Source organism: Neopelma chrysocephalum, unplaced genomic scaffold, assembly GCF_003984885.1.
Source record: "Neopelma chrysocephalum unplaced genomic scaffold, ASM398488v2 Primary Assembly neopelma1_61b, whole genome shotgun sequence".
NCBI lineage: Eukaryota > Metazoa > Chordata > Aves > Passeriformes > Pipridae > Neopelma > Neopelma chrysocephalum.
In genome coordinates, this window is record NW_020897717.1 from 13,918,175 (window position 1) to 13,937,872 (window position 19,698).

General features: G+C 39.9%; 1 protein-coding gene across 1 annotated transcript in view; it reads right to left on the reverse strand.

Annotated features, from left to right (window-relative positions):
• SUSD4 (sushi domain containing 4) overlaps positions 1-19,698 on the reverse strand; it is a 71,001-nt gene that overhangs the window by 31,288 nt on the left and 20,015 nt on the right. The gene's annotated exons all lie outside the window — the stretch shown is intronic.

Sequence of the window (19,698 nt, forward strand, 5' to 3'; positions counted from 1 at the left end):
GTGTCAGAAGCAGAAGGGAAGAGGAAATAAAGAAAGAGGCATGGAACCTAACTGCCATCCAAAGATACAGTAACTCAAATAGGAAATGAACTGGTAAGTACAAGGAGATTTCAAGATTGAAGGGAGATCTACCACAGGGGAAAGGGTCACTGTGATGTTGGATGTATTTGAGTCCCCCCCATCACATCAGCTTGGTGGCCCTACTATACTTTTAAAACACAGTTATAGAAGTGCTGTATCACTGCATTGACACCAGAAGGGAGTTTGTAAAGCCCTTTACTTTCCCAAAATTAACTGTAAAATAACAAACTAAACCCCAACAGTTGCAATCATTAAATGTGACTGTTTATCATTTTATCAAACTCATTTCAATGCCATTTGCATAAACGGAAGCTTTTTTTACTGCAAAACAACAAAGGTTTAGTGCAGCACTGAACAAGCGCTGCATACTGAAAAAGCAAATAGCTTTGGAACAGGAACAGCAGGGGGGCAATTAATGCCGGTAGGAGGGATGCCTGGAAAATGTGAAAATCATTGCACTGTAGCTTTAATGTTTTGATTTTAAAAGAATAGTATCAGAGAGCCTCAGCTACTTCCTGCATGATAAGGATGAGTGCCTCCATGGTACAGTCAGAGAGAAGGAAGATATTACAGTAAAGGACTTTTCAAAATAAATCTCTGTTTCCCAAGGCTAAATCATTCCCTCCACCGAAGGGCTCCTTGTGACACCGTAGCAGCCAAATGGAGAGCACTGAAGGTGATAAAGGGCTCTTGCATTTGAACACTGAATGTCTCCATTCAGTGCCCTGGCTGACAGCTGCTAGTGGAGAATGTAAGAGGCTCACACCAATCCACTGCGTTGTACGTCCAATTACCTGGTTGCAGAGGCAGGGAACACTGTTGGGTCACCAGAGCAGATTGCATCTTTCTGACTCCATACATCGCTGATTTTATGTGTGCCCAGGTCCTATGCTGAACTCCCCAACCACGCTACAATTTCCAGGAGGTGACCTGATGGCCGGGAATGCCTATGTGCCATGTATGCTGGAGAAAGCCATCACCTACAGCCAGCCTCTGCCCCTCTGCAGTGCTCCAGTCCCCATGGCTCTTCATCTAAAGAGATTTTACTAGCATTCCTTCTCTGCTGAAGCAGCACAAGAGCAGCAGAGCATCTGCTCTTATGTGGCTTTACTCCTCCATCCAGTAAAGTTTATCATGAGAAGTGAAGGGTCAGTGCAGTAACCAAGTCAAACACATCTCTAAACTTCACAGCTCAAGTCCTCAAGTGCAAATTGCCTGAGACTCTCTACCATTTGCTAACATGATGAGCAAGGAGAAGTACAGTCATTACATTCATGGGATTACACACTGCAGGAAATATTAACAGAGAAGGGCTGTCCATTTTTACTGGAGATTAAAAAGAAGCTTCTTATGCTTCAGACAGCAAACCCACATCCTTTAATAATGTCAGCGATGATCTTAATTATTTTCCATTAAACCAAGGGATAACATGACATTTAGATCAATTTTGTTACTTCAGTAATCTCAGAATTTGCAGCCAGGCACGGAATATTATAACGCACCTCGAAATACGTGTTCTTTCTTACTAGCTGCATCAGGGAAAAGTACACAACTGCCTACTACTTTGCCTTCACAACAACAGAAAAAAGAAATGTGCTGAGGTCACACACAATTTGCCTGGTAAAAAAAATGAGCCAAGCTTGTTTCTCAGTTTTCATTAAGTCAAATATGCAAAGTTAGAGATTTTGTAACTGTCAGCACAAAACCCAACATATAAAGCAAGAATGCTTTCTTCCCTGGTGCATCCTAATTTTACAACTCTATTGCCACTTTTCTGGTGACCTTTCACAAGCAAAATTTTCATTCCTCCTAGGGATCCTTTTGCATTAAGTTGGTCTCTTAGGTTCTTGAGTGCAGTTTGTGAGCAGACAAATCTAACCCCGAGGGGAATTCCCAAGTAGAAACTGGAACACGAATGGGGAAAATTGAATTATGTACCCTCTAGTTTCTACGAAGTCAGTAGCCAGTTGTTATTCAGCTACTGAATAAGAGATGACACAAGGAATCGGCACAGGATCGCTGCTTCCTTGGCTTGTTCCCGAAGCAAGGAAGAAAGAAAAAGCCTTAGGGAAGAGCCAGTTAGGCAGATTACACATGCAACACACTAACTTCTCATTTTAAGATCATGAAAGCAAAGCAAACAAAACTCTAACTCCGTCTTTTCTCCACAGATACCAACAGTAGACTTGGCCCAAATCTTAGTCCTACTGAAATCAATGGGAGGCACTTGTATGGGAAGCTTCTTTATGAAGGTGCATATGATCCAGGCACAAAGTAGTGAAGCCAGTGCTGTGCCACCTCATCCTGTGCTTTGGCTGAGAAGGAGGCAAGGACATGTGTGTGGTAGGTGCAGTGAGACCGGCCACCGTGCTGAGGATCTCCCCGTGCACCAAGGGCACTCCAGGGGTTCCGAAGGAGCAACTGCTACCATCTAGAGAAGCCAGAAACTGCTCTGATTTTCACCAGGGTTGCTCCTCTCTTGCACAAGAGGTGTGCTGAATGTTACAACGGCTACTTAGCTGACAGTTAAGTTCATCGGTCTTGTCCAATTTAAGTATGAAATTTCTGGTACAATATTCAAAAACAATATTGTTGAAACATCCCTGAGAATTTCAGTTCTTTTTAGTGATAGCAGACTTGGACTCTTTACATAATAATCCTTTCCATATAATCTCATATAGTTAAACCCCACCCCACCAAAAATTAGTAAATATATGTCTTCAATGAGATACAGCTTGGTAGATTGTATTTTTTTTCTCATGTTCTTTGGTTTCTCTCCTTTTTCAAAGCCATGCATTTAAGAGCAGCTACTCAAAGTTGTGATACAGTATTTTTCTAATGACAAGAGTAATCCTACATTATAGATGAGATTCTATAGATATCTTATGCTTTGATCCCTTTAGAACCTGATGAAAACAGCCAAAAAACTTTTTGGCCAGAGCCACAAGATAAGTCTTTGGAAGAAACCATAAAAGTTACATAAAAGTGAAAGCCAATATTTGGCTATAATAGAAAAGCGTTGCCCTTCAGGAAAAAGTATATCAAATAAGATAAAAAATAACTTAGAACTACAATGGATTCTGTTTCTTTATAAACCCCTCTACAAATCTTTGGGGAAAAGAAGACTACTGGACTTTTTCTCATGGTTGCAGAGAGGGAATGGGGAATCATCACCACCTACTAGCAAAAACTATACAACACACTTGTCAAATAAAGCAGTAAATTTTCATGCTACCTACATAGTAAAAATTTACTATGGTCAGCAGCCATCATAATCAACACTACATCAGTATCAACAACTTTATGGTATGCTGTTGTAGGGCTTTAAATCCCTAAAGTAAAGACTACACAATTACTGCTGGAACTGAGTATTTCAGTAATCAAAATCATTTCATATTTAGTCCAAGTTTCGGGACCTTTAATGGATATTGTGTAAAATATAATGAAGAATAATGCCTTCTGGTAAGGTTATCGAGTACATCAGGTTATCATCACCCGTAAAGCATGCAGTTGATACAGAATATATTTGGGTTGTAGTATTTACCATATTTCTACTGTTGGACCAACCAGAGGTCAACAGAAAATAACAATGCTCTTAACCTAGATGAAACACAAGCAGATTATAAATTTACCTAAATTTCTTGGTATTGTCAGTTAGATAAATGATGTCAAATTAATCAGAAGACTGAAAAATAAGCAATGCCCTCCTTGGGGTGTAAAATGAACCTTTGTAAATAATTTTATCAGATTATTTCTAGAATTCAGCATTGTACATTCTTAAACATATAATGATTCATCTCATCCTCAATGAAAAGCTTGAAAAGTTGGAAGTCAGGGGAAAATTACATATTTCTGATGGCAAGAAATCATGATAGCCACAATTGAACTTCAGACATGCCTGAAATAGGCAGGAGGAAGAATCTCTCAGTTCATCCCATAAATCTGTATTTCTGTGCTTCTTTTTCTCAGTTTCACTTTTGGTTTTTCTTGTTTCCCTCTTCCCTCACCTTCATGTCTTACAGCTCCTTGTAAATTCATGGTGATGGTGAGGTCATTTCTAATCTAGATTTGATGGACTTCTTTGCCTCTAAGGCTGCTATATAACATTTCACTGACATACTGATAATGGATGCAAGCTCAGAACTGGCTGCACTCATTCTTGAACAGAGGCATCACTCTCATTACAGTTTGTTACATACACGCAGTGAATGAGAAGTGACACATAATGTGTAATAATATTAAAGATATAGAGTATTTTCAGTATTTGTCTTCAGTAGGAAGGAGAATGAGCTTCTTGTACAGCAACACCTGCACTTGGGTTCACTAAATCAGCAAGCCCTTGCTATCTCGGTCAGGGGTATGGGGAGGGAAAGGCTTTGCAGCCTGTGGCAGGACCAGACTGCCTGCGTGCACATTTTATAAGGAGTCTGTAAACACTGCAGGAGCAGGTTATCTTGGGCCAGCTCTCAGTAAAAAGCCATTCTGGGACTAAAACAGAAGGGCCACAAGTGCAAACATGCCAAGGGTTTGCTTGTCTTGTACAAAGAAGAAGTAATTTTCATCCCTTATGAGTTTCTGCCCCGTTTCTGTGAAAGCCACGCAGGCACAGCGTTTTGTGCCTCTGGCTGTTTATGCTTCCTCACTGTTGATGACGTTAATTGAACTATCTGTGTACCCCAGTAACAAGAAAAGGAAGGATGTGCTTCGATTAGCATCTAGCCTTGGAAGTGAAATGAATTTATAAACCTACGATTTCATTAGTGAAATGCCTACTGAAATCTAAACTCTCTTTAATCCCTTAAGGGCCACTAATTCTTAAGCTTCCCCGAGACTTCAGCAGCTTTGTAAAACCCTGCCCTGTTTAAGATGTGAATCAGAACCTCCTTTGCTATCCTTGAAGAACACGCTCCCAACTCCCAGCACTGTTGGATTTCCCTCCTCACTTGGCTGAGCCTTATCCAGGAGAGTCTAACAAGTCACTGGAAGAAACAGAGGAGTTCAAATTATTTTGTAGAAGAAACAGAACAAAAGAGAAAAAAAGCAAAAAAGACCTCTGGGGACTTAAGACACTGATCGAGAGTTGCTGATATATCAAATCAAGAACACCATTAAGCTTCATTCTCCTTCATATAACCCGAGTGTCATAGCAGAAAAAAAGAAAATCAGTGCCATTGCACCCTCCTATTAAGACCTCTATGCTCCCAAATCTTGCCCACCACCATGGTCATCGCCTCCCTTTCTCCTCTTCTCAGTGAGCACTTGGAAAGGGGCAGTCACTCAGAGCTACTCCTAAGAGTGACGATCAGCTCAACCTTAAAATTTCTACTCAGGTGTGACAAGTCCCTGGGCATTTTTGTGCTAAAACAAACTGACATTCCCCTAGAAAGCCTAAGGATTGCTGCTCCCTCCAGAGAGGGCACAGGGGAAGGAGTGTAAGGAGCCATAAGCAGGACAAAACACCCATGGAGGACAAAACAGGTCTAAGAACCACGCTGGAACTGCTTCTGCATGGGAATATCACCAGGGAGAACTGGGACAAGCTGCAGTGTCAGCAGGGCAGGTTTGAGGGCCCTGCATAGAAGATTGCAAATGTAATAACAGCATCTTCGTTTCAGGGGTCGTGCCTCCAATTAGGTACTCCAATTACTGTTCAACACTCACAGATGACAGCATAGCCCAGCTGGTGCCTGGCCAGTGTCATACAGCAGGAAACAAGCTGAATTTTCTACCAATGGAGGCGATCACCATTTTTGATTTTGAACGTGAACCTTGATACAGATTCTTTTATTGCCTTGTCATTAGGCTAATGCATGACAAAAAAACACTTAAAATTGGCTGGAAAAGGAAGATGGTTCAGAATACAATCAGCAAAGCACTTCAGTAAACCCACAGCAAACTAAAAAGATGCATTTGTTTCTTCTCGAAAATGAGTTTCTTCTCATTAACATCTTAAACAGCAAAGGCCTATCCCTTTAATCATAACTTCTCACAATTAATATAGCTATGTCATCATAGTAAATAAGCCATTTCATTTATAATGCAAGAAGCACTTGTTACTTCCAGCCTTTTGTAATCCAACAAGTCTGACTGCATAATTTATGAACCCTTATGAAATGTCATATGCTGCTCTGTGATCCTCTGAACCTCCCATCACTCAAATGAAAAACAAAAGGCAGAAAGTAAATTTGCTGGTGGTTCTGCTGACAGAGCTCCCTTCTTCTGTGTTCTTGTTACAGAAAGTTACCATGGCTATCCTGGGATATGATTGAGAGTAAATAAAAGCCGATTTAACACACAATAAATCCCCCAACCTCCTCCCAGTTCCTAAAATTTTAAACGGGATATTTAGTTTTCTAACAAAGCCACTGAAAATGATAAAACTTGTACTCTGAGGCCTAAACTGAGGTCAGTTCAAATCAAGTGTAAGGCAGAATTAATTAAAAACCCGAAGACAGAGTTTGGCCAGCTTTCTGCAAATATAAGGTGAATATTTTCTTTATCTCAATTTACTCAGCTAGTTCAGTTTAATGACTAGTTCTATTCAAGCTGCAAGCTCTAAGAAATTTAAAATGTATGAAACGAGAGGGTTTTTTCTACTTTGTGAAAAAGAAGCATTGAATTCTTCAATCTCCAATAATATTTCATGTTTCTAAGTGAATTTAAAATATAAAATGGGCTTAGATAAGCTTATCTTTATGCATATTTATTATACATAAAGTAATATAAACTACTTTAAAATGTTTCTTCTTGGAAATGGTAGTTCCACACTTCTCATCCAAACCCCGAATATCTATGAATTCTAATTCCTGACAAACACGCTTCAACATTTGACATTTGAATTTTTGAAACAAGTCAATTTTAAAAAATAATCAAACTACATCTTTTACCACAACAAAAGTGAGGATGCAGTAAAGGCATGCTAAGCTCTATATATGCTTCAATAAATGGGCACATACCTAACACATCCTCCCATTCATTTTCCTGATAAGGCACTGTAATAAGGATGATATTTGACAACATGTGCTTGTTGACTGGTGACCTATAAGAATCATCATAAGGAATTAAATATATACAAATCCAAAATATAAAATATTAATATATCTCTTATCCCAAGATTTTCTTTTTAATGATTTAAACGAATAAGTGAACTCAGTACTTGGATTTAAACCAACCAACCCCATTTATGTTTTCATCTTCAGATGTAACATTTTATATATTATATGTCTAAGGATTTCATTAGAGTTGCAATATTTTCGATGTGGGAATACAGCCTTAGGTCACTAAACCGGATTAATAACAACAGAAAAAGCTACTAATAAAAAAGTGCCAAATAAAATAAACCAATATTCCCATAATTTCAAGACTGTTATGGGCCTGCTGTGTTTTTAAAAAGCAGTATCTAAGTATTGTTGTTTATCTGTCCCATATTTTTAGCGCTCTGGAAAAAATTAATTACCATAAGTTAGTTTGAACAATTTTAGTCTAGACAGGCAACCCTTAGGAAATATAGCAAAAAACAAAAAACAAAAAGAATCATGAGCTAGTTACTATAGTAATATTTCTTCTAGCCAATAGCATATAATATTATTCATCACAGCAAATCCAAAGTGATGAAATGTCACATTGTTCAGCAGAGATCCTTGTTTCTATAAGATGCAGGAATAAAATACTCAGGGGTATGAGTTGGGGGTTTGGTATTTATGCTCTAATCAACTACAGACTTCCCTAGATAATACTGTATTTTTATTGTATACCACAGTATGGTAATCCAACAATTTTTTGCTTTTCAGCTGTGCTATATAAATTGATTTTATACTTTCCCAAGACCAGGCAGAACTGTATATAGGGACAATCAGGATTAATGTGTGAATATTGTAATATTAAACTTTTATATGAATTGCACACTAGAGAAGACTGAGAGACATGGGATTTAAAAAGCTGGTACATACCTAAAGCATGAGAGCAGACACTGTTTCCAGCTTTTGCACTGATTCTTTATCACAAATCCTATGATGCTTCTGGGTAGTCTGACAGCTCTTATGCCCTACAGTGACTTTTCTCTATATGCACCCACCCATGAAACCATGACCTTTCCTCTTAGATGGGACCTCATTGCAGCCATCCATTTTTTACTCACCTTTTCCTCTGTGTATGTTTTGCTTGCTGGTACTTATTTTGCTTAGCCTTGAAAAGTTGTGACATTATCTACCTACAGGTCTAGAAGATGTAAAGGAAGACAAGGTGGCTTTGCTGGTTCACCAGGTATTTTCCACATGAGGACTGGCATTGCACCTTTCACAATTGCTTCACATCACACTGCAAAGCATTTTTACTCAAGTAAAGCTTCTAGAGAGCAAGCAGATAATATCCTCTGGAAAAAAACCAACACCCTTATTGATTTTGGTCCTAAGCTGGATCCAAGGAGAACTTCTGATTTCCTTCTGTATTGAAAAGTGACTGTATGTTTCTATGTTTTGCTATTACTGTCAGCATTAAGCACAGGTTTTAGTCTGTTGATTCCCTTCATGAGAACGCATTGTCTGAAGAAAAATGAAACATAGCTGTCTTGTTAAATTGTATAGAAAGGCAACAGAAGTCCAGTTGGGCACTAATAATGAAGTACTGTCATCGTACCAAAACACTTTTAACTTAAGTTACTCAGTTAGAGTGCTCTTTCCTGTGAGTTATTCTGTCCATGCTAAAAAGACTGGAAAAATCAGTGGTAGTTTAAGATGATGCAGAAGCATATTTTTCCCTTTCTTTTTGATTCACAATTGTGTTCAACTTAATCTTCGTGTGCCTGTTTTCATTGTACAGTCCTACCCAAGCACCATCCAATGGCCACAAGGCGATGGCAGGCTGCTCACAGCATCAGAGCAAGCAACTCAGAGCAAAGTCCCAGAAGAGGCAGTGACCAAGATGGAAACATTTATAATTAAAACACTGTGCCACTACACAGCCATCATGTTCAACCCCCTAAAAAAAAAATTCCAGAAAAAGGTCAATGACAAATCCCACTGGCACAATCTCAATTTTTGTGGCATCATCAAAAAATTATTGGTGTGTGAAGTCCCCTCTGGCCCAGTATTTCCCCTCTCAACACAAGCTGTTTCCCCTCTATCCAATTTCCCATCAATTCTTCAATTCTTCTATGAATCCAAATCTTCACAAACACTTTGCCTTGTGGCAGTTTGCAAAAGTCAAGACAGACGATATCTGCTGCATTTCCCATCCCTGGGAAACCAGCTGTGTCTCAGGAGATTAGCAGATTAGCCTGACACAATCTTTCTTTTAATAGAGCAATGCTTTATTTTATGTCATACCTCCAAGGTTTTTAACCCCACTACCTTAAAACAACTCTAAAATCTTGTGAATTATTGAAGTGAGAGAACCAAGTCCCTGATTACTCACATCCTGGGGTTTTCTCTTTTTTTTTCCCCTTTAATCTGTGGGTATTACAGATGGTGTTTTAGGGAACTACTTTCAGTTATATGGCAGTGACCTTATACAGAAGAGGAGGAAGCTGAGGACAGAAGAGAAACCAAAGAAACTGGAGCAGGAACAGCAGGAGTGACTTGGCAAAGGTACAGAGATGAGATGAAGCAACATACAAAAATATGCTAGCCTAGAAGCTGATTGATAGCTGTTTGGATGGTGATACCACTAGGATGTAAGAGAGGAGGAGATGAGAACACAAAAAGAAGCCCAATATGGCTCCCAGGAGGCTAAAACGTGGAACTGGAGAGGGACAAGTTAGAAGGGAGGGAAAAACCCTCAGTCACACGCAACAGAGCTAAGAGGATAGGCAGTGCCTGCAACAAGAGTAGGGCATCAATGCCAGGAAGATGCCTGGCAGAACAACTTTGGAGGCTGGCAACACACTGTGAGAGCCTTCCCAAGGGTTAATGGCCTATCCTTTTGGATCAGAAGAACCTGGGTGGTTTTTTTTCCGATGACACCTCTAAAAACTATACACTCCATAACGTACTCAGCATTGACAACACTGAAGTTGAGACTGTCAGATTAAGTCTGATACACTTTATATAACATATACACATCACTATTAGTCAGTTAAAAGATTGAGAGATACAGCATTCATGTGCACAGATAATAGGTATTGCTGAGCTACCATCATGAGCTCAAAATATTTTCATAAAAGCCAATCCGAAAATCACATATATTAGTTAAATTTAAAGATTATGGGCTTTTGTTCTTCAGAAAGCATTCACATCCCTACCTATCACCAAAATAGGTTCTCATCATTTTGAAGAACTACGGGAAGAATAAGCTGTTATTAAATTTTTATGGTACTGTAAGTTGATTAACTGGGAACTAGGAAAGGTCTAGAGCTAGCAAAGTGATAGTTCTTTGTTCTTATTCAAGGGACAAGAGCTTTAACCACATAAACAAGCAATTTATTTAAAACTTATTTTCCTTAATAGATATTCATTTGAGGATTTCTGCAGTTTCTTTTTCCCCAGAGTGTTAGATAGTTCTTTTCAGAGCAACAGCTGCAGCAAACCTAGTTAAAATAAAAAGCAGGCGGCACACAGATCCATACATATGCTTTGCAAGAAACAGGCAGCATATCCAGATTTATGTGTGTGCCAGTCCCCTAGGATGTCGTAATTGTGTTTGTTCTTTTAATAACTTTAGGCTCCAGTGATCAGAATAAGACATCCTATGCTGAAGCTAATGCTTCATCCTTAGTTTACCTCACTATCCTGAATTATATAGTAAGCAGACTTAAATAAATGCAGGAGTCTGGCTCCCTCCTTACACCAGATTCCAGCCACGCACATAATAGGTTGCCCGATTTAATTCTGGGTCTCTCTTTTCAAATCTTACTTTCTTTTTACAAAATATTTGGCCATTTCTTTTTATGCAGATTTTTGAGCCCACCTTCCAGCATTCAGTGAATTGCAGTCTCCCTGATACGAACAACACATCAAGCTTCCTGACTTGCAAGAGCAGTTGGGTTATTTAGACAATTTTGTTCTTCCTAATTATTATATCTACACTTTACATTTACAGCCTCTTTCTATTAATGTATCCCAAATAACTGAGTTAGTTAAGCAGCTTATTAATTACACATGGCCTTCTAGTAGCTTTTGTGACTACAGCATGCCAGTCCTAATCTTACGATTAGAAATGATTTTTTAACTCCTATAACCAGACTACAGATTACCTTATAATGAAGACAGGTGTACATATTACCAGTTTACATGAGGGGCACTGAAACAGAGGTCATAAATAGCACGGGCTAATGGAATAGTGGTGAGTAAAAAGCCAAATCCCAGGCAGTCAGTACCTAGTCCAATGTGTCATACTACATAATGACTAAAACTGAGCTGAACAGGTCTACATATACTCCCACTTTCTGTTTCTGACCACCTAAAAAAGATTTTTTTTTCATAATCTGACCGTCTTGAACCTTGTTTGAGACCGGAGATGAACTGCTTTAGGAATGTCAGAAATTACAGAATCATAAAATGCTTTGGGTTGGAAGGAATTTTAAAGACTATCTAGTTCCAATTCCCCTGCCATCAGCAGGGACACCCTCTTCACTGCTCTCCTTTCCTTTCTTCATGAAGTAGAAGTCCCTCAGCCTGTTCTTCCTCACCACATGTTCCATTCTCCATTCTTTCTGTGCCCTAATTTTCTTCTACATTCTCCCCAGGATATACTTTTGGTTGCTTAGTTTTTTCTCAAGCTTGAATTTATCTTTTTATACACCTCCCTATTCCCCCATTTTTCCCCATGTATGTCCAGCTGTCTTTTAAACCCCATCTCAAAACCCCACTTATTTAAATTATCCTTTGCCAGGACCAGCTGCTTTCAACTTTAAGGGCTGTTCTCCATGAGGTCTTTGAGTTTAGGCCGTTAAAATCCACAGACAAGTAAGCATCTTGCCACACTTGGTGGTCTCTGACATAGTTCACCATAACCTTGGCCTGAAAATGTTAATCTTTTACTTAATTTTTTTTATTCCTGGAAAAAAAAACCCTTTCTTCACCTGTGATTAATTTTCTGTGAATATGTCACCGTACCTAAAAACAGGGAGACTGCCATTGATCTGATCTGGCTTATTGTTAAGAAATACTTGTTCCTGGCATGAGAAGCAGGATCTCTGCTCCTGATTTCTGACTCAAGCCACTTCGTAGCCCATATGCTGCTCACCAAAGACAAATCAATCATCACTCATCGGGTGGGAGTGACCTCCAGAGGTAGTTATGAGTTCCCACACTGAGATATTGCTACATGGCCTGACCTAAAGATCTTTCCCACTCACAAAGCAGGCCTGTCCTTCAGGCATTTAGACCTACTGCTCTCATGAAATGCATCATCTTGTGCCCCATCAGCACAAGGAGTTGTAGCGACCAGGTCTCATCGCTGGATCCTGCAGGTGTCTTGTGGGTCCTTCCAGTCCCATCCCTGCTCCAACTGCCTGTGCCAGCACTGCAGCCTCACTCCAGCACTGACCCTCATCCAGCGGTGAGACCTGGTCGCTGCAACTGTGATGGTGGTTGCAGTCCTGATCTGCTGAGGTGGTGGTAGAAGTCCCGTGGAGTGAAGGAAGGAGACCCTCAACCTGCTGAGTGAAGTCTGAGTGTGGTCTTTTAGTGGCCTCAGGGTAGGTGGGAACACCTCTGATACCTCCCCTGGGGCGAGGAGTTCTTCACTGCATGATTGTTACTGGATCAGGGGACATTTCAAGAGTCTTTGACAACTTCTAAGCACAGGTGGATCCATTGTGGCCATCAGCAGAGATGAATATCTTCAGGCCATGTGTGTGAACTGACCTGATGTTTCCTCTAGTGGAGTTATCACAGATGAGTCATTTGTGTAAGGATAAAGAAAAAATACCCAACCCTCCTAGGGCAGGTGTGTACAACCTCTGAGTTAGCAGCCTTCCAGTCTTTGCACACTGGTGGATACATTCTTCTCCAAGGAGAACCACCCTTATCTTAAGTCCCTCCCCACAGTCTAAATTAGTAGGCATATCTGGAGAAAAGAGAAAAGAAAAAAGCAGATACCAGAGTCTTTGTGTAACCCGGAACAGACTGCTATGTTTGCGGGCAGCTTTCAGTACCAGAGAGTGAAAGGGGTGAGGCAGAACATGAAGAGTGAGGAGCGCAGCTTTCAACCTGAAGTCTCGCGAATATTTGTTCATGAGCTACAGAAAATTAATGACCTGGGCAGCATAAGCTCCCTGTGTACAAACAGGAATGGCACTACTTAAAACCAGTTGCTTTGGCAACTGGGGGAGATGTCAGTCCTGCCTCTTAGGCTGACAGAGCCTTGTTTGAGCTGGTGTCTGTACCACCAAGCTTACCTAGAGAGCGTGTGGCAGCTGAGCTGTGGCAACAGACTGTGCATGCACTTCGTCCGTGAGATGAAATGCATTAGCTTTAACTTCTTGCATCCAGACAATTTGCCAGATGGATTCCTAACAAACAGCAGAACTGAACTGCTGAATTATTTTACATATGCTTGGAAAGCCTGGGAGAAGAATAAACACAAAATAAGTAACTAATGGGACTTGAGTGATGCATTTTCGAGTGCAACAGACTGCATCACTATTTCAAAAAACCTCTGTGCATTACAATTCTATTTTTTAAAAAAAGTCAAAAGTCAAAGTAGTTTCCCATGCTAAGTGAGATAATGGGCCGAATTTTCACTCAGCAAAAATCATGTCCTGTTCCTCTCTGAGCATACTGTTCAGTAGCAATGGTATATGAATGCATTAAATTAATGCTTACATGGTGCTGCAAATCCTTCAGCTATGCCTGCAAGAAATTCCCTTTTCCCTCTTCACTATGAATCTACATTCCTGCTCCTGTACAACAGCTGCATTTATTGTCGTTATTATTATTATTATTGTTTCTTTTGGTTTGGGCTTTCAATCTTAGGGGGTACGCTTTTTTCCACCTTCTTTTTTAAAAAAAAAAGTCAAATGAAGTTAACGCAGCCACCAGAGGGAGCCTCTAATGTCTTTCTAGAGAAGAAAAAGCTATTGACAGTGACAGAGAAATTAATGAAAATAATTATAGTTGAGAAATTGAATTCCAAGAAGCAGTGACTTTGCCTTAAGACCAAATTCTATTTCAGTATAAGGTTTTGTGAAAAGATGTAATTTATGGCATAACTGCCTCCTTTCAATATGGAAAGCATGCAGAGGAAGGACAAAAATCTGACTGGGGTGAGAACAATTTTGATTAACTGTTGCTCAATCTAAAAATGCAGCAACTCTTCAGCTCCAGTGAGTAGCTAGAAGCAATTCAGGCTACTCAAGAGCAAGCCTTTTGCAACCAGATATTAATATATAAATACACGAGGGTAGTAGTATGAAATTTTCACTATCTAGACATAAACTTTTTAATGGAGTTTGCAAAAGAAAACACATAGCTTCTTTCCTATGTGTGATGTCTGTGTGAACACAGGTTTTATATGTGTCACGGCTGCCTTGGCAAGAAGAGGCATGAAACCTGAGTTCTCCAGAAATGACAGCAGAGCTTTCTCAGACCTCTCAACATCTTGCATAACCCTATCATGTTCCCTAGACAGCTGACCTTCAAAATGTCATTAAAAATATGAAATATTAAAAATACACTTCTACAGAGTAGCATCTGCACTTTATATCCCATTCCTGCCATGGCTCTTCAGAAGAAATCTGCCTTAAAGCATATATTGCTTAGAGGATAAAAAAAGGATACAGTATGTTTGTAACTAGTATCTCCAACAGTACATTTAGTGAAATATTCATCACTTGTTCTAGTCCCTGAACTACTTCTGAATTGCTTATGTCATTTCTGAGAAGATACTTGCCATATAAAGACTTTATATGTTGTTATTCTTAACTATCATCCTTCTAACCAAGAAATTTTGCCAGAGGGGCTTTACTTCACAATTACAAGAACTTATGTTATAGTTTACTTAGTCTGGAACTGGGATGCTTCCCTTTCTCTTCCTACTAATGAAGGAAAATATTGCCAAGCAAATACCAGACTGACTGCTAGATGATGTATGGTACTCACTATACTCTCTCAAGATGCTTCTCTTGCATGCTAGGGGATTCAGTTCTGGATTTTTTTTCCCCCATAACTTAAGCAAATATGCTACTGGAACCCACACCAGTAACACTGATCAGTTGAACCTATCTTTCTTTAACATATGTGAAATAACTCTGTACAGGCAACCCATGAAGTAACACACTGGGCACAATTAGGTATTTTAAAATCTTGTTCTAACATTTCTGAAATCCAAAGCTATGAAGCCAGAGATAAAACAAGAATGGAAAACATTGGTTAAATGTTTCTGTATAAAGTTATAAAAACAAGTATTCCTACTGAAGCAGCTTTAACTACAGGGATCACTGCCAACTCCACCTTCCCCAACACAGCACAACCCCTCTTGACTACACAGCTGCTCATCACACCTAATATAATCACAGTTATATAACCAGCTCTAGCACAAGGCACTTGATATAAATGTTGATGTCATGGTGATTTTTAAAAACAACATTTCTATTAGCATTCTGTCTTCAGCTTTCCCAGCTGGCTGACTGCAGACCATTTCCCAAGATGTTCCAGTTCCTCCCTGCAGAGCTTTCTCATGTATCTTAATAATAATTCATAACATTTCTATTGCACCTTTTACTTTGACTCCCACTGACATATTCAGCTGTGACTTTCAGAGCAGCAGTAATATTGTTGTAGCTGTGATTGCCTTCAGGATACACCAAGGAAACATTTGTAGGGAAAAGAAATATATTTTACTACACCAATTAAGATAATTATAAAAAACAGACCATCTTGCAGTCACACAAGCCCTTCCTCACAAAGTCTGCTGAATTGTCTCTACTACAGTAATGAAAATGCCTGCTTAATGGTGTCCTGGCCAGAAGATGGAATTCATTGGGAATATGACCTAAGCCAGTTACAGGAGTTAAAAGGTTGCAAAAGTTTCATGTTTAGAACTGGAGGCAAAACCTAATCAAGCCAGAAACATATTTTCAAAAGCACTTTTCCTCTGCCCCTCATCATTACTCTCTTCACTGACCTCTTTCACCTTTTCATACACATGTGAATCAGTGAGTAACTATTTACATTTTATGCGGAAAATTAAGAGACCAAGAAATGCATGTCAGAACAAAGAAAAGAATATAGATCAATCTAATGCAAAAGCAACCAAAAAAGAAAATGAGATAAAATCATTCTGCAGATCTGTTCCTAGCATTCCCCCTTTCCCCCCCCTCCCCCCAGTTTCAGGAACAATGCTGACATGAATTAGCCTACCTCTAGCAGCATACACAGAAGGCCAAAATACATTGAGAAAACATCACTGAATATAGTCTAAAAAGCATTAAAAAGATTTTCCTTTTAGAATGGCAGTAAAGCACTATGAAGTAAAATAACAGTACACGCAGTAGAGAGTGTTGCAAATTCCTCCCATCATCACAGCAGCACTGTCTGGTCCCAAATAGTTAAATTCAACAAACAAGTACAGTTCAGCTTCCACAATCTCATCCAAAATGGGCACCTCTGATGAGACTGTGAAAGGTCATGAGGAGACCATGTGTGATGCAGACATCTGAGCAATAGGAAAATCCATTTTACATTTGTGAGGCCATTTAATATCTATTTAAATGGCAGGAATCTTTTGTCACTGTTGAACTAAGGTCACTGAATCAGGAGCTTAAAATATTGCTTTCTTTATCCCTCTGTCCAGATTCAAGGTTTCAAGGCCATCATGGGTTTTATGTAAGCAACTATGAGATGCTGCCAACAGAGCAGTCATTTTATTGCTACACGACGAAAACGTATCCACACGTTCAGAACCAGATATGGGAAGAAATGTCTCAAAATGCACGTATGTCTATGAAATCAATCACTTTGCATCTTCTTAAAAACTTCAGTTCACTTATGTGTGGCATATGCTTGCCATACTTGAGAGACCTTTGACCCTATCTGTGCAATGGAGGATTACATCTAGAACTGATTGTTAAACAACACCTATCTGTAATAGCCAGCATATTCCAATAAAAGCCAGTTCATTTGACCTTCTGCATCTTGTTTTAACCAAGCTGGGAACACTCCTGCTATGCCATCTGTTCCTATCACGAAAGCAGCAAGGCAAGGACACTGCAGAATACGAGTTGTGCCTTAGCAGTTTGGTCCTACTTGCGCCAAGGCAGCATACGGTCATGTTGTGTGTTCATCAAGACACCAATGCAACAAACTTCCTAATTTCAGCTGAGGATGGTAGCCAGACTACATTAAAAACAACTATGTCAGTCATAATAGCAATAACAACGATGGTAACAGTAACAGCAAACCACAAAAGCACCTCCATGTCTAACGTCTTTATAGTCTTTTTTTATTTTCTGTCATTCCCTTTACTTACATTGCACTATAGATCTTTAACTCTGTATTGAAAGGGTTGCTAAATTGCTTCCCTTGACCAAGTACTACATTCATGCTGGACTAAAGCTAGAAGGGATAGGAAAGAAAGGGGAGGAAGGGCAGATTACATGTGGCCAAAATTAAATATTTCTTAGGCCATATTTCCAGGCTGGAATCACTCAGGCTCTTGAACATGAGCAAAAATGTCCACATATGTGTATACAACTCTTGTTGGATACGCTTAAATTTTCAAACAGCAGGACTCAGATCTCCATCTGCTGCTTTATGTTATGTATACACCTCAGCCTTGCACCTAACTTGACGTAAGTCCACATACTTTGGACATGACCTGTGCCATCACATTCAGTCATTCCATCACTACACAACGTCTGTATAATAGATTGTGTGTCACACACTTCCCGTGTCCTTGACAGGCCTGATAGGCAACTCTGACTGGGAGGCTTCTTCTGATGTGTGTTGATTTGTGGTATATCACAGAATAACAGAACTGTTGACGTTGGAAGGGACCTTCTGATCTAGTCCAATGCCTCAGCTCAAACAGGAACAGCTAGAGCAGGCTGCCCAGGACCGTGTCCAATCAGGTTTTGAATATCTCCACAGATGGAGACTCCACCACCTCTTTGGGGAACCAGTGCTTGGTCACCCTCACAGTGAAAAACTGTTTCTTGATGTTCAGAGGAAACCTCCTGTGTTTCAGTTTGTGCCCATTACCTCTTGTGCTGCCACCGGGCACCCCTGAAGTCTGGCTCTGTCTTCTTTGTCTTCTCCATTCGGGTTATTTTCACACATCAATAAGACCTTCCCTGAGCCTTCTCTCCCCCAGGCTGAACAGTCTCAGTAATCTCAGCCTCTTCTCACATGAAATGTGCCCCAGTGTCTCTCTCTTCCTAATGCAGTCCAGGATGCTGTTGGTTGCCTTGGTTGCAAGGGCCCACTGCTGGCTCGTGGTCAAGCTTGTTGTCCATCACAACCCAAGCTCCCTTGCCGCAGAGCTGCTTTCCATCTGGTTGGCCCCAGATTGACTAATAGGATTTATAAGTATCTGAAAATGAACTCCCCTTTAAAATGCATGCCTGCATAACACCAGACTTGGATGTAGACTCACAAATAGCAAAAAAAAAAAAAAAATACTTTAGACTAGACCAGACAGTGGAATTTGTTACAGCTGACTGTGAAGTGTTGATGAGTCAAATATGAGACCTAAAGTGGAGTGCTCAGCTTCCAGCTACCCTGACTTAAAACATTCCTCTCAGACATCCACATAGGACCAGAACAGACAGCTAGTCTTCTGCTTTGAAAACATCTGCCTGGTGTAGTTTGATAAGATTCAATTCTGTCTTGTACAATGAGAAAAGATAAATACCTATGAACACCACGCGGTTTTATGCCTCCTATGAAACACAACCAATCTTCTACTTCATACATCCATCATTTCAAACACACAGATGAAACTTTCACTGGGCTATCCTGAAAAAGTGAATCCTTGAAAAGGAAAATATTTTAAAGAATTTGCTACATCGTGAAGATAGCTTTTAATCAAAGGCAAGGAACCAGCAGCATGTTGCAGTCTGAAGTGTCTTCTGGATTTTTACTCAATATCCACATGGCTTCTGTATTTATAAAGACTTCTTCCACTGTTAAAGGCTTCTTCCATGACTTGAAGTCACAGCCAAAGCACACTACATCTTTCTCATCTTCTGGCTCAACTACCCTTTCACACTAAACATAGAGACAGACAAGGAAGCTACAGAGTTTATAACTCAGGGAAAGAGCAACACATTCCCAATGATCCAGTATGACAGGTTTGTTTCAGGAGCCAAAATCAAACTGGTCTTCCAAATCAAGAAGTGTGAAGGTTCCATCCTCTCCCACAACTACCCCTTTATGGCCCCAGCACCTGCAGTCCCTCAGTGTTCCCAGGACCAAGATGCCAGAGACAAGACCTGCAACTACAACAGATGTGGGTGACAAAGGGTGTCAGAATTCCACCTCTTCTGCTGAGATATCATGAATGGAATATGATTGTGATCTCAAAACTTACTATTACCAGAATGAAACAAAAGGCTCATGTCGCAATCTAGTGTTTTCTATAGGAATTTTCTCAATGAGAATAAATGGGAAAAGCATCAGTAAAAAATTCAGCTGTGTTGCACTCTTGATTAATGCACTGCAGAGGAAAGGGGGAATACAT